Source organism: Rhinoraja longicauda, chromosome 5, assembly GCF_053455715.1.
Source record: "Rhinoraja longicauda isolate Sanriku21f chromosome 5, sRhiLon1.1, whole genome shotgun sequence".
Taxonomy (NCBI): Eukaryota; Metazoa; Chordata; class Chondrichthyes; order Rajiformes; family Arhynchobatidae; genus Rhinoraja; species Rhinoraja longicauda.
Genome location: NC_135957.1, coordinates 2262681 through 2279164, shown reverse-complemented (window position 1 = coordinate 2279164; position 16484 = coordinate 2262681). Strand labels below are relative to the sequence as shown.

The 16484-nt window shown below is 51.2% G+C and overlaps 1 non-coding gene across 1 annotated transcript; it reads right to left on the bottom strand.

The window, feature by feature from the left end:
• Positions 1 to 2091: 2091 nt before the first annotated feature.
• trnastop-uca (transfer RNA opal suppressor (anticodon UCA)) lies at positions 2092 to 2178 on the bottom strand. The gene has a single exon. It is a non-coding gene; the product is annotated as a tRNA-Sec (tRNA).
• Positions 2179 to 16484: the final 14306 nt, after the last annotated feature.

The window sequence follows — 16484 nt, the reverse complement described above, 5'->3', positions numbered from 1 at the left end:
CGTTTTCACGCAGAGTTGTGAATTTGTGGAATTCCTTGACTCTTCTATCCTCTAGAGCTCTATCTAGCTCTCTCTTGAAAGCATCCAGAGAATTGGCCTCCACTGCCTTCTGAGGCAGAGAATTCTACAGATTCACAACTCTCTGACTGAAAACGTTTTTCCTCATCTCCGTTCTAAATGGCCTACCCCTTATTCTTAAACTGTGGCCCCTGGTTCTGGACTCCCCCAACATTGGGAACATGTTTCCTGCCTCTAGCGTGTCCAATCCCCTTAATAATCTTAGATGTTTCTATAAGATCCCTTCTCTTCCTTCTAAATTCCAGTGTATACAAGCCCAGTTGCTCCAGTCTTTCAACATACGACAGTCCCGCCATCCCGGGAATTAACATGGTGAACCTACGCTGCACTCCCTCAATCTGGTTCTGGCTGATTACTGTGCAAACACCTCATAAGTGGTTATAGCATAGACAATAGGTGCAGGAGTAGGCCATTCGCCCCAGCATTCAATGTGATCATGGCTGATCATCCACAATCAAGTCAAGTCAATTTTATTTGTATAGCACATTTAAAAACAACCCACGTTGACCAAAGTGCTGTACATCAGTTCAGGTACTAAGAAACGAACATACAATGGCACACAAACATAACAGCACATACATAAACAGTTCACAGCGCCCCCTCAGAGGAGCCTCAAACGCTAGGGAGTAGAAATAGGTTTTGAGCCTGGACTTAAAGGAGTCGTTGGAGGGAGGGGGCAGTTCTGATGGGGAGAGGGATGCTGTTCCACAGTCTAGGAGCTGCAACTGCAAAAGCACGGTCACCCCTGAGCTTAAGCCTAGACCGCGGGATAGTCAGTAGCCCCAAGTCGGCAGATGATACAAAGCTGGGTGGTAGTGTGAACTGTGAGGAAGATGCTATGAGGTTGCAGGGTGACTTGGACAGGTTGTGTGAGTGGGCGGATGCATGGCAGATGCAGTTTAATGTGGATAAGTGTCAGGTTATCCACTTTGGTGGTAAGAATAGGAAGGCAGAGTATTATCTGAATGGTGTCAAGTTAGGAAAAGGGGACGTACAACGAGATCGGGGTGTCCTAGTGCATCAGTCACTGAAAGGAAGCATGCAGGTACAGCAGGCAGTGAAGAAAGCCAATGGAATGTTGGCCGTCATAACAAGAGGAGTTGAGTATAGGAGCAAAGAGGTCTTTCTGCAGTTGTACAGGGCCCTAGTGAGACCGCACCTGGAGTACTGTGTGCAGTTTTGGTCTCCAAATTTGAGGAAGGATATTCTTGCTATTGAGGGCGTGTAGCGTAGGTTTACTAGGTTAATTCCCGGAATGGCGGGACTATCATATGTTGAAAGACTGGAGCGACTAGGCTTGTATACACTGGAATTTAGAAGGATGAGAGGAGATCTTATCGAAACGTATAAGATTATTAAGGGGTTGGACACGTTAGAGGCAGGAAACATTTTCCCAATGTTGGGGGAGTCCAGAACCAGGCCACAGTTTAAGAATAAGGGGTAGGCCATTTAGAACTGAGATGAGGAAAAACTTTTTCAGTCAGAGAGTTGTGAATCTGTGGAATTCTCTGCCTCAGAAGGCAGTGGAGGCCAATTCTCTGGATGCATTCAAGAGAGAGCTAGATAGAGCTCTTAAGGATAGCGGAGTCAGGGGGTATGGGGAGAAGGCAGGAACGGGGTACTGATTGAGAATGATCAGCCATGATCACATTGAATGGCGGTGCTGGCTCAAAGGGCCGAATGGCCTCCTCCTGCACCTATTGACCTGAGGGAACCTGGTACCAATCAGTACCCCGTTCCTGCCCTCTCCCCATACCCCCTGACTCCTCTATCATTAAGAGCTCTATCCAGAGAATTGACCTCCACTTTGCAGAGAATTCCATAGATATGTTTTTTTGTGTCTATATATCCAGTTTAAACCAACATCTGCACAGTAAAGCAACTATGACTGTGTGGCAGGTTTTGCAAGGTCAGCATAAAGTAAATTACATCCTTGGGATGTTTTGTAATTCAATATGGAGTTAGTAGTAGCAACCATTAGCTACACACAGTAGTAAGGGCAGGTAAAGGCAACGCCCGGAAGGTGGAATTGAACCACTCTGTCGCTAGACAGCTACAGGTTTGAAGCCTGCACCCCAGACCACTGAGGATCATCCAGGCACAATGAAAAAGGTGCTCCAGCTGTATATAAAGCACCAATAACCATAACACCTTTCAACTATGGTGTTGAAAATTCACATCACTTTTTGATGAATTGAGTCCACCTCACTCTCACATTTAACGAATGCGGAATGCACTGCAATTAATATTACTCATTTAATTGCCCCTAAACGTCAAACACTGAGTACCATGCAAATACAGCGGCCAAATGATTGGCTGCCTTGTCGAGACACCCAGATGCGGATGTTCAATGTAATGTTGCAATCAGTTGCACGGGTCAAATTGCAGGATTATCCTTCAGGGTGGATAAGACCCATGTTCCCTTTTTGCAATGGTTCTGTAGTACAAATTTGCACCCTTCTTTATTAAAACTGCTGCATGCAGCATTTCTTAAAAAACTGCAAGCAAGACCTATGTCCCCTTTTTTTGCTAAGGCTCTGTAGTACAAATGTGCGCCCTTCTTTATTAAAACTGCTGCAGCATTTCTTAAGAAGGTGCAAGCAAGACCTATATTCCCTTTTTGCAATGGTTCTGTAGTACAAATTTGCACCCTTCTTTATTAAAACTGCTGCATGCAGCATTTCTTAAGAAGGTGCAAGCAAGACCTATGTTCCCTTTTTGCAATAGCTATGTAGTACAAATGTGCGCCCTTCTTTATTAAAACTGCTGCAGCATTTCTTAAGAAGGTGCAAGCCAGATACCAGAGTCGTGGATACATATAGCAGGGAAACTTCACCCTTCGGCCTAACTCGTCCATGCTAGCCCATCAGAGTGCCCATGCTGGCGAAGATGCCAGGCTCGCCCCACCTGAAGAAGGGTCCCGACTCGAAACGTCACCCATCCCTTTTAGTGATACAGCGCGGAAACAGGCCCTTCGGCCCACCGAGTCCACGCAGACCATCGATCACCCGTTCACACTAGTCGATCATCCCACCTTTACACTGTACACTGTACACACCTGTACACTGTGGACAGCTTGATTGTAATCATGTATAGTCTTTCTGCTGACTGGATAGCATGCACCAAAATAATCTTTTCACTGTATAGGTGACCATAATAAACCAAACACGTCAATTATCAACACAAGGAACTGCAGATGCTGGTTTATTAAAGAAAAGACACAAAGTGCTGGAGCAACTCAGCAGGCCAGGCAGCGTCTCTGGAGAACATGAATAGGCAATGTTTTGGGACGAGACTGAAAGTAAGCATGGCAGGCAGTGAAGAAAGTGAAGGCAGTGAAGAAAGCTAATGGTATGGCGAGTCCGAAACTTGTAAGTTGTAGACGAAGTTTATTGCAGCCGCAATACACGAATACAGAGATAAACAACAAGTTACAGGACAACCAATATAAACTTACTGTCTTCCTTGAAGACTTCGCCGAACTGGCTAAATCGGGCGCCAAACTCGCACCTGACATCGCTGGCCAATCAGCGATGTCGTTCCCTGGACCAATCCCCACGGTCGCGTTCCCACGTGACCTCGCTGGCCAATCCGAGGGTTCGACGACCTGGACCATTCTCTATGGTCGCTACATGACCCCCCCCAAAACCCGAGGTGCGGAACCTAGCAGGGAGCCGGATTTCGCGACCATAACGAGTACGGAGAGGGACAGCCTGCACCACAGGAGCCGGAGGTTCCGGACTTGGTGGAACAGCCGGCACGGGAGGTTCTGGAGGAACTACCGGCACAGGGGGTCCTAGAAGAACTGCCGAAACGGGGGGTCCTAGGGGAACTGCCGAAACGGGGGGTCCTGGAGGAACTGTCGGAACGGGGGTTTGTGGACTGGGCGGAACTAACGGAGGTCGGCCTCTTCTAGGGGTTTGACCGACCAGGACTGGTTGATCCGGGTCCAAATGGGCAGGTTTGAGCCGGGACACCGAGACGAGTTCACTCTTGCCGCCCATGTCTAAGGTGAAAGTAGCCGTTCCCTTACGTAAAACCCGGAACGGCCCTTGATAGACTCTCTGCAACGGGGCGCGATGGGCATCTTTACGCAAAAAAACAAACTCACAGTCCTTCAGGGAAGACGGTTCATGTACCATAGGACACCCATGACGTGAAGTTGGTACTGGAGCCAGGGAGCCCACCCGTTCCCGGAGAGATGCTAACGCTGCTGGGACTGTAGGGAGCAGGGCTGAAGGGTCCGGAAACAGATCTCCGGGTACTCGAAGGGTCGAGCCATATACCAGCTCTGCGGACGACGCACCGAGATCTGGCTTAGGAGCAGTCCGGATGCCCAAAAGAACCCAAGGGAGTTGGTCTACCCAGTCCGGGCCTTCAAGCCTTGCACTGAGGGACGCCTTAAGTTGGCGGTGGAACCTTTCTACGAGTCCATTTGCCTGGGGGTGATATGCAGTTGGGGGTTGTAATTTGGACCCGTACAGTTCTGCCAGCGCGGCCCAGAGGGACGAAGTGAACTGTGGCCCTCTGTCAGTTGTAATAACTGCCGGGACCCCGAAACGAGCTACCCAATGAAGGGCCAAAGCCCTAGCACAAGACGCGGACGAAATATCAAACAATGGGAAAGCCTCTGGCCACCGGGTGAACCGATCCACCACCGTGAGGAGGTGGGTGTAGCCCCGGGAGGAAGGCAAAGGCCCGACCAAATCCACGTGGATGTGGAAAAAACGAAAAGCCGGGACTTCGAAATCCTGTACGGGGGGCTGGACGTGGCGCTGGACTTTAGCGGTCTGACAGGGCACGCAGGAACGTGCCCACCCCGCTACCTGTTTCCGCAGGCCATGCCAGACAAACCTCGCTGCCACCAAGGCAGAGGTGGAGCGGATGGACGGGTGCGCCAGCCCATGAATGGCATCGAAAACCCGGCGCTGAAGGGAGGGCGGTACTACCGGCCTGGGACGAGGAAGAGAAACATCGCACCAGACTTTCGTGCCCTCCGACCCACAAGCTACCTGGGCCAACTTCAATCCCGAAGTGGTGGACTGGTACGTCGAAACGGTATCCGCCAGGAGCTGTGCCTCCGCAAGCTCCTGGGGATCCACTTCGCAGTCCACCGCCGAAATAGGGGAAAAAGCAGGTCTAGACAGGGCGTCCGCAACGGCATTAAGCCTACCCGCGATATGACGGACATCTGTGGTAAATTCGGAGATAGCAGTCAGGTGCCGCTGCTGGCGGGCCGACCATGGGTCAGACAATTTCAAAAAAGCAAATGTTAATGGCTTGTGGTCCGTAAAGGCCACAAATGGGCGGCCCTCGAGGAAATACCTGAAATGACGGACAGCTAAATAGAGAGCTAGAAGCTCCCGGTCAAATGCGCTATATTTCAGCTCGGCCGAATTTAGTTGCCGGCTGAAAAACGCTAAAGGCTGCCAACGGCCACCAACCTGCTGCTCCAGAACCCCACCCACCGCCACGTCAGAGGCGTCAACCGTCAGGGCCGTGGGGGCGGAGGGGCTCGGATGGACCAACATGGTGGCGTCTGCCAAGGCTGCCTTAGCTGCCGTAAAAGCCGACTCTGCGGCCGGGGACCACAACAACTCTACCGGATTCCCTGCAAGGCATTGGAAAAGCGGGCGCAGAACTCGCGCCGCTGCCGGAACGAATCTATGGTAGAAATTAACCATGCCTACGAACTCCTGCAGCCCTTTAACTGTGGTGGGCCTGGGAAAAGCCCGGATAGCCTCCACCTTCTCTGGCAAAGGGACAGCGCCGGCAGGGGTAATTCTGTGCCCTAGAAAATCGAGAGCGGGCAGGCCGAATTGACATTTGGAGGGTTGAATAATGAGCCCGTGGTCTTGGAGCCGCTGGAACACGGTCCGCAAATGGGCCTGGTGTTCCTGCACTGAGGACTGGCTACCAGGATGTCGTCTAAATAAATAAACACAAAGGGTAAACCCCTGCCCACGCGATCCATCAGTCGCTGGAAAGCCTGTGCCGCGTTCTTTAAACCGAAAGGCATACGCAACCATTCAAACAACCCGAACGGAGTAATAGTTGCAGTTTTTTGTATGTCCTCCGGTCGCACCGGAATCTGATGGTATCCTCGCACCAAATCGATTTTGGAAAACACCACCGCTCCTTCCAGGCCAGATGAAAAGTCCTGTAGGTGCGGTATGGGGTAGCGATCAGCCGTGGTGATAGCATTGAGACGCCGATAATCGCCACATGGCCTCCACCCCCCAGATGCCTTGGAGACCATGTGTAACGGCGAGGCCCACGGGCTGTCAGACTGACGGACAATTCCCATTTCCTCCATCTTCCGGAACTCCGCCCTTGCCACCACCAGTTTGTCTGGCGGTAGTCTCCTGGCCCGAGCGAAAACGGGAGGGCCTTCGGTGCGGATGTGATGGACCACACTGTGCTTAGCCGAAGGTGCGTCGAAACGTTGGACGAGCAGCTCTGGGAACTCTGCCAGAATCGCAGCATACGAGTCGGGGGCCGCGACGACGGCCTGGACAGTAGGGCTGGGCGAGGAGGCGATTGTCGGAGCGACGTGCTCATTTTCGGCAGAGGGTCGGAGGTCGTTACCGCGGACATCAGGAACCAGTGAAAAAGCCCAGAGAAAATCTGCGCCCAGGATCGCTTGTTTGACGTCAGCTATGATGAATGGCCATTCGTACGTGCGGAGGCCTAACCCAAGGGACATCTTCCGTGTACCGAAAGTGCGGATTGGGCTGCCATTAACCGCGATGAGGGTGGGACCTGTCTTACCCGATCTGGTTTCGAGGTCGGTCGGCGGCACTATGCTGACGATGGCTCCCGTGTCGACCAAAAATTCTGTGTCCGTGAATCGATCATGGACATAGAGGCGCCGGTTCTGGCCAATCGTAACTGCCCCTATGTACGATCGGCCGAGGCATTTCCCGCGAAGGTACAAGGCAAACGACAGTTGCGGGATTCGTTACCCCATCGTAGGTGATAATAGCACCAGCCGCGCTTGTGCGGATCTTTTTGGCGGGCTTTCGGAGAATTGGCGGGAGACGTGGCGCCATCTTGCTGTCGCTGTGGCGTGGTCACCGATGTCGAGACTTTGTTGATCGAACCACTTGCCTTGTTTCTTGCCGCCATGAGCGCGTCCGCTTTCGCTGCATATGCTTCGGGGTCCTTAAAAGAACAATCCGTAAGCAGCAGTCGGACATCCTCGGGAAGTTTCTCGCGGAATGCCTGTTCAAACATCGGGCAATCCGTATGCTCACCGGCTAGCACCATCATTTCGGCCATGAGGACGGAAGGCAGTTTGTCTCCAAGCTCCGGTAGGTGCAGAAGTTTTGCCGCACCACCATGCTTATTTAACCCGAAGGTTCGCAGTAATACCTTCTTCATGGTTTCATACTTGTTTTCCGCAGGTGAATTTACGATGAACCGCATCACGCGCTTGGTTGTGTCCGGCGATAGAGCGCTGACGAGTTAGAAGTACTTCGTGGAATCGTCCGACACCTTCTTTATATGGAATTGGGCCTCGGCGTGGATAAACCAAGCTTGCGGTGCGTACGTCCAAAATAACGGAAGATGAACGCCTGCCGCGCTTGACTCCGGTGTGCCCTGCTCGGTCATCGTCAACGAGGCGTCGGGTTCCTGCTCAGTCGGTGATCGTCCAGATCACGTTCGGGGTCACCAATATAGCGAGTCCGAAACTTGCTAGTTGTAGACGAAGTTTATTGCAGCCGCAATACACGAATACAGAGATAAACAACAAGTTACAGGACAACCAATATAAACTTACTGTCTTCCTTGAAGACTTCGCCGAACTGGCTAAATCGGGCGCCAAACTCGCACCTGACATCGCTGGCCAATCAGCGATGTCGTTCCCTGGACCAATCCCCACGGTCGCGTTCCCACGTGACCTCGCTGGCCAATCCGAGGGTTCGACGACCTGGACCATTCTCTATGGTCGCTACAATGGCATGTTGGCCTTCATGACAAGAAGAGTTGAGTATAGGAGCAAAGAGGTCCTTCTGCAGTTGTACAGGGCCCTAGTGAGACCACACCTGGAGTACTGTGTGCAGTTTTGGTCTCTAAATTTGAGGAAGGACATTCTTTCTATTAAGGGAGTGCAGCGTAGGTTCACCAGGTTAATTCCCGGAATGGCGGGACTGTCGTATGTTGAAAGACTGGAGCAACTGGGTTTGTATACACTAGAATTTAGAAGGATGAGAGGGGATCTTATTGAAACATATCAGATTATTAAGGGGATTGGACACGCTAGAGGCAGGAAACATGTTCCCAATGTTGGGGGAGTCCAGAACCAGGGGCCACAGTTTAAGAAGTTTAAGGCCATTTAGAACGGAGATGAGGAAAAACTTTTTCAGTCAGAGAGTTGTAGATTTGTGGAATTCTCTGCCTCAGAAGGCAGTGGAGGCCAATTCTCTGAATGCTTTCAAGAGAGAGCTAGATAGTGCTCTTAAGGATAGCGGAGTCAGGGGGTATGGGGAGAGGGCAGGAACGGGGTACTGATTGAGAATGATCAGCCATGATCACATTGAATGGCGGTGCTGGCTCGAAGGGCTGAAAGGCCTCCTCCTGCAACTATTGTCTATTATCTATTTCATAAACTGTTTATCTTTCCACAGAAGCTGCCCGACCTGTGTTTTTTTTTCCCCAGCATTTTATTTATTTTACATGTATTTATTGCAGATAGATTCCCAGCAATATTGTTTGGAATTTCTGGGACGGGTCGTGGTATTTGTGTGTGTTTTTCCCGTCCATCCTGGCTTCCCCCCCCCCCACCGGATGAATCAGTGTTGGGAATTATCTGGAACTGGGAACAGACGGGATTTGAGTGAGTCACTGGCCGGGGGCAGCGGATTCCAGGCAGTCTTGGTTGCTGGCTGACCGTCAGTGACCTGCCGAGCCAGCAGCTGGGGAGGGGAGGGGAGGGGAGGGGAGGGGAGGGGAGGGGAGGGGAGGGGAGGGGAGGGGAGGGGAGGGGAGGGGAGGGGAGGGGTGCGGTGCAGTGCCATTTAAAACTGAGGTGAGAGAGTTGTGAATTTGTGGAATTCTCTGCCACAGAAGGAAGTGGAGGCCAATTCACTGGATAAACTTAAAAGAGAGTTAGATAGAGCTCTAGGGGCTAGTGGAATCAAGGGATATGGGGAGAAGGCAGGCACGGGTTACTGATTGTGGATGATCAGCCATGATCACAATGAATGGCGGTGTTGGCTCGAAGGGCCGAATGGCCTCCTCCTGCACCTATTTTCTATGTTTTCTATGTTCTTATGAGAGGAGAGGGGAGTGGAGGAGGAGAGTGGAGGAGACGAGAGGGAGTGAAGGAGAGGGGAGGGGAGGGGAGGAGAGGGGAGGGGTGGAGAGGGGAGTGGAGGAGAAGAGAGGGGAGGGGAGAGGGCAGGAGAGGGGAGAGGTGGGAAGGGAGAGGGGAGGAGGGGATGGGGAGGAGAGCAGTGGGGAGGAGGGGAGGAGAGGGGTGGGGAGAGGAGGGGAGGAGAGGGGGGAGTGAAGGAGTGGGGAATGAAGGGGAGGGAAGGAGAGGGGAGGGGAGGGGAGTGAAGGGGAGGAGTGGAGGAGAGGGGAGGGGAGTGAAGGGGAGGAGGGGAAGAGAGGGGAGAGGAGGGGAGTAGGGGAGGGGCGTGAAGATGAGGGGAGTGAAGGGGAGGGGAGGGGAGGATGGGAGGAGGAGAGGGGAGGAGACGAGAGGCACTGGAGGAGAGGAGAGTGGAGGAGAGGGGAGAGTGAAGGAGAGGGGAGTGGAGGAGAGGGGAGTGGAGGAGAGGGGAGTGGAGGAGAGGGGAGTGGAAGAGAGGGGAGTGGAGGAGAGGGGGAGAGTGATGGAGGTGGGAGGAGGGGGAGTGGAGGCGAGGGGAGGGGCATGAAGATGAGGGGAGTGAAGGAGAGGAGAGGGGCGGAGGGCAGGGGAGGGGAGGTGGGGAGGAGAGGGGAGGGGGGGAGGAGGGGAGGGGGGGAGGAGGGATGGGGTGGAGGAGGGGAGGGGAGGGCAGAAAGGTAGGGGAGAGGGAAGGAGGTGAGAGGAGGGGAGAGGAGAGGGGAGGGGAGAGGGGAGGAGAGGAGGAGTAATGGATACAACACATCGATTGCGATGCAATGTCCACATGGCGCTGAATGCAAAGCGTTGAATGCAGTGGATACATCGCGCTAAATGTAACGGATAACAGGTACTGGACCACGAAGTACAACACAATGCAGGAAATGTAACGGCCTGGAAGCAATGCACTGCGTGCAAAGCCAACAACGCATTGAATGCAACGCAATAAACTTGACGCCTCGCCTGTTGATAAGTGGGCGAAGTTGAACCGCTAGTTTGACCAGAGGAAGGGAGGTTGACGTTAGCACCAGGACTACACTCATGTCTAGAGACTCCAAACTGTTCAGGATTTATGTCAATGCAATGAAACGTCTCTAATTCATGAAAATCCTATTTGCGTATAAAGCTAGAGGCTGAGCGAATGCCATGCAACGCTCTGAATGCAACGCCTTGGATGCAATGCTTTGACCGCAACGCCGTGAATGCAACGCTTTCAATGCATGCAACACCTTGCATGCAAAGCTTTGAATGCAACACTTTAAATGCAATGTTTTGAATGCAACACTTTAAATGCAACATTTTGAATGCAACACTTTAAATGCAACATTTTGAATGCAACACTTTAAATGCAATGTTTTGAATGCAACACTTTAAATGCAACGCTTTGAATGCAATGCTTTGAATGCAACGTTTTGAATGCAACGCTTTGAATGCAACGCTTTGAATGCAACGCTTTGAAAGCAACGTTTTGAATGCAACACTTTAAATGCAACGCTTTGAATGCAACGCCTTGAATGTAACGCTTTGGATGTAACGCTTTGGATGCAATGCTTTGAATGCAACACATTAAATGCAACACTATAAATATAACGCTTTGAATGCAACGCCTTGTATGTAAGGCTTTGGATGCAACATTTTAAATGCAACGCCTTGTATGCAACGCCTTGTATGCAACGCTTTGAATGCCACGCATTGTATGCAACGCTTTAAATGCAACGCCTTGTATGCAACGCCTTGTATGGAACGCTTTAAATGCCACGCATTGTATGCAACGCTTTAAATGCAACGCCTTGAATGCAACGCCTTGAATGCCACGCATTGTATGCAACGCCTAGAATGCACTGCTGTAAAATGCAATGCACTGAATGCAGCGCTGTAATTCCGGCGCCCTCCAATGCAGGGAGTGTTGTACTTCGTGGTCCGGTACCTGTTGTACCTTTGTTGTGACTCTGGAAGGACCACGAGTGCACAAGTTTAAGATGTTATCATGGTGGAGCTTAACTCCAGGCTGTTTATTCCGTGGCCGCCTGGATCCTGAGTGGCGGCCTAATCACACCAATCACTTATATACACAGGCATACAAAGTAGTCCTTGTGACCAACAAAGTAGTCCTAGTAATATCACAGCAGGGAGAACTGTATCGAAGATAAACCTGAACAGGAGCGGGTCTTGCTGATGCCGAATTGTTGCCAATGCTCGGTGGAATTTATCGCTCTTACACAATCTCTCGCACTAAACGGCCAGCAAAGTGGAAAAATCCAATCACACACGCCCGACACTTGGTCACTCAGTCATCAGCCTTGTACCAAAATAACCCAGTGCTATTTTAGGATTTAATGATCTAGAAATGGTTCCTTGACGTAGGACCTGAACAGTGTGGAGCCTCGACACATGAGTGCAGACTAGTCAACCACTTACCCCTGCTTCCATACAAAACATAGAAACATGGACAATAGGTGCAGGAGGAGCCCATTCGGCCCTTCGAGCCAGCACCGCCATTCATTGTGATCGCGGCTGATCATCCGCAATCAGTAACCCGTGCCTGCCTTCTCCCCATGTCCCTGATTCCGCTAGCCCCCAGAGCTCTATCCAACTCATCTTCCCTCTCACTGGTTAAAGAGCCACTGACCCAGTCAAGCCATTGCCCTCGATGAAAGTCCTGGGCAAAATCAAGGACGAGTCGCACCCTCTTCTCTCCTGTCCCATCAGGCAGAAGGTTCAGTTCAGTTCTCTGCACCAGGTTATGGGAAAGATGGTGCCAAGCTGGAAAGGGTACAGAGAAGATTTGTGAGGATGTTGCCAGGACTAGAGGGTGTGAGCTACAGGGAGAGGTTGAGCAGGCTGGGTCTCTATTCCCTGCAAGCGCAGGAGGATGAGCGGCGATCTTATAGAGGTGTACAAAATCATGAGAGGAATAGATCGGGTAGATGCACAGAGTCTTTTGCCCAGAGTAGGGGAATCGAGGACCAGAGGACATATGTTCAAGCAGAAGGGGAAAAGATTTAATAGGAATCCGAGGGGTAACTTTTTCACACAGAGGGTGGTGGGTGTATGGAACAAGCTGCCAGAGGAGGTAGTTGAGGCTGGGACTATCCCACCGTTTAAGAAACAGTTAGACAGGTACAGGTTTGGAGGGATATGGACCAAGCGCGGGCAGGTGGGACTAGTGTAGCAGGGACATTGTTGGCCGGTGTGGGCAAGTTGGGCCGAAGGGTCTGTTTCCACACTGTATCACTCTATGACTATGACTCTAGGAACATAAGTATGAAAACGCACACCTCCAGATTCAGGGACAGTTTCTTCCTAGCTGTGATCAGGCAATTGAATCATCCTACCACAACCAGAGAGCAGTGCTGAACTACTATCTACCTCTTTGATGACCCTCGGACTATCCTTGATTGGACTTTGCTGGCTTTACCTTGCACTGAACGTTATTCCCTTATCATGTATCTGTACACTGTAAACGGCTCGATTGTAATCATGGATTGTGTTGTGTATAAGAATATGACATGCATATTGAATGACTTACGCGATTGTGTGCGTGCGCGTGGGAGACTCAAGATGGCGATAACATGACCAAGGCACGTTTAAATACTTGTGTGTTCCGAGCTTTACTCATAGTCCGATTACGGCACAAAGACAAAAACAATTTGGTGACGAGGATGGGATTCCTCTAAGGGGAACAGATTGCGGTCACTTTGAAGTTTTTGCACGACCGAACATGAAGTTAATGACGCGGTATGTAATTGGAAAACATGGAACGCACGATCGATGAGTGCAAGTCAACCCCTCGATGCAACCTACCGTACAAGCAGTGCTGTAGCTGTGGGGCGCCGCTCATAGAGGCACCCATAGCCAGCGGAACATCAATCGTGGTCGCTTGCCACCAGACATAGGTGTCATGCAGCCCAAGGCCCAAGTCCAGCCGCCGCCATTTTGTCACCAGTGACCGCCCCCAATGGCGAGTATCGGAGTATCGGAGAGCAGACCAGCGACGGTGATAACGTTTAAATAGTGTTGTTGTGAAGCCGAGTATTAATAGTGTAACCATGGCTCATCCAATCGTTGGGATGGGCCCCAGTTAGAATCTGGTTATACTTTTGAGGAATGGACTGAAGTCTTGGTTCATTTCAAACGACATCACGTCAGAAGAGAAGAAAAGAGCGTTGTTCCTTACAGGTTTAGGAAGCAAGGGTTACCACACCCTACGGGCATTGCTGCAGCCAGCTAAGCATGCAAGTAAAACGTACCAGGAATGTAAGGATGCTTTGATTGCTCATTTCTTGCCAAAACCAACAGAAATAGTGCAAAGGAATCGATTCTATACCTGCACCCAAGCAAATGAATCAATCCCTCAGTTCCTAGCAAAGACGTTCAGGTATGTAGGTTAATTGGCTGGGCAAATGTAAAAATTGTCCCTAGGGTGTAGGATAGTGTTAATGTGCGGGGATCGCTGGGCGGCACGGACCCGGTGGGCCGAAGGGCCTGTTTCCGCACTGTATCTCTGAATCTAAATCTAAAATCTAAAGCTTCGGCAGTTAAGTGATGGGTGCAATTTCAAGGAACTGGGGAAGATTGAGGGGGGATCTTATAGAAACTTACAAAATTCTTAAGGGGTTGGACAGGCTAGATGCGGGAAGATTGTTCCCGATGTTGGGGAAGTCCAGAACAAGGGGTCACAACTTAAGGATAAGGGGGAAGTCTTTTAGGACCGAGATGAGAACGTTTTTTTTTCACACAGAGAGTGGTGAATTTGTGGAATTCTCTGCCACAGAAGGTAGTTGAGGCCAGTTCATTGGTTATATTTAAGAGGGAGTTAGATGTGGCCCTTGTGGCTAAAGGGATCAGGGGGTATGGAGAGAAGGCAGGTACGGGATACTGAGTTGGATGATCAGCCATGATCATATTGAATGGTGGTGCAGGCTCGAAGGGCCGAATGGCCTACTCCTGTACCTATTTTCTATGTTTCTATGTTAATATGCTGAGAGGCAGATTGGCGGTAGGGTGTGCAGAGGTGAACGTCCAGCGTAAACTGTTGGGTACACTAAAATTAACCTTTGAGAACGCAGTCAATATTGCGACAGCGATGGAGGTTGCCAAACAAGATGTGGAGCAGATCCAGAAGATCGGAAGGCCTCAAGAGGATACTACCTCAGTCAATCAGCTTCAAAGGAAGGCGTCTGAACAGCAGAAGACAAGGAGTCAACTAAGAACAACCAAAGATGAGGGTCACCACTCTAAGAAATGCTGGAGATGTGGTGGCAGCCAGGAGCCAGCCAGGAGCAAATTTCGAGAGGGTAGGTGCTTCAGGTGCTCAGGAATGGGTCACACCAAGAGTCAGTGTGAGGCTGTTAGAGCCTACCAGCGGAGGAGAGGATAATCTCAGAACAAAGCAAACCACTTGGAGGAGACAGCTTCGAATTCATCAGAGGAAACCATGAGCCACTTGGACGATGAATCAATCAACAATTTGACGAACTCTGACCCATATACAGCCACTTTGATAGTGAACGGCAGGGAGGTACAACTAGAAGTTGACATGGGAAGAACATGGACTATCGTACCGGAAGACATCTTCAGCAAACTGGGTCAAGACCCTAGACTAGATCACAGTAGCATCAAGCTGAAATCCTACACTGGAGAGAAGGTTGACATCTACGGACAAGCAGTGGTACAGGTACAGCTCGAACCTCACAGTAAGCCAGAAATACTGACCCTAGTGGCAGTAGAATCAGAATCAGAATCAGAATTACCTTTAATGTCATCCAAAGAAAACAAGTCTTTTGGACGAGATTTCATCACCCATAATCCAACAGTAAGAGCAATAAAATAAGCAATTACACAATCACAAACCAACACAAAACAAACAAAAAGAAACATCCATCACAGTGAGTCTCCTCCAGTCCCCTCCTCACTGTGGTGGAAGGCCAGAATGTATTTTCTCTTCCCCTGCCGTCTTCTCCCGTGGTCAGGCTGTTGAAGTTGCCATGTCAGGGCGGTTGGGGCTCCCGACATGGAAGCCCCCGTTGGGAGGAGAAAATCCCGCGGCCTATTCCAGGCCGTGCCGGACGGTGAAAGGTCCGCAGCGGGCCGACCCAAGCACCGCGATTCGGTGCGGGCAAAGACGCTGCCGCTGTACGTCGGGGAGGTCGTGGCTCCCGATATTGAAGCCCCCGCCGGGCGGAGAAAAATACTGCGGCCTATTTCAGGCCGCGCCGGACGGTGAAAAGTCCACGGCGGGCCGACCCAAGCCCCGCGATCCGGGGAGGGCGAAGACGCTGCCGCTGCCGGAGCTCCCGATGTCAGCCCCCACCCAGGGGCCTGCGAGCTTCCGACGCCCACGCTACCCGCAACGAAGCCTCCGAAGGCGAGTCGCAGCCGCTCCCGCAGCATCCTAAGGCAGCCGGCGCCGCAGATGGTAAGTCCGGTCCGCGGGCTCTGTGAACCAGAGCCCAGGTGGTCCCAGCTGGAGGCCGCCAGCTCCAGGTGTTTGGCCGATGGTAGGCCGCAGCAGGAACGAAGACACCACCCAGAAACAAAGGTCACGTCTCCGTTCGGATGAGACAATTTTACAGTTTCCCCCCCCCCCCCCCACACATAGTACACAACCACAAAAAACACTCCATCACATCTAAACACTACAATCAAGACAAAAAAACAACAGAAAACACAAAAGATAGACGGACCGCAGGTGAGCCGCAGCTGCTAGGGCAGTGCCGCCATTTTGGACCAAAGGTGCAACGAGCCAAATGGGAAGAGACTGGTTAAGGAAATACCCTGGATTGTTGTCAAATCTAGCCAGCCAGAACACGCCAGATCAAAGATTAAGTCCACCGAGTAGTATGCACAGTTTGCAAGATGCCATGGACACTGTACTCAACAAACACGCCAAACTGTTTGATAACAGCAACCATGGAGTACTGAAGGGATACCAAGCCATTGTATATCCACAAGACAAAAACAGTGGAGCACAGTTTTACAAGGCAGCTCCTGTTTCATACGCTGCTAGAAAGCAGATTGAGGCCGCATTGGAGGACTTGCTGCAGGATGGCATTATCAAACCTGTGAA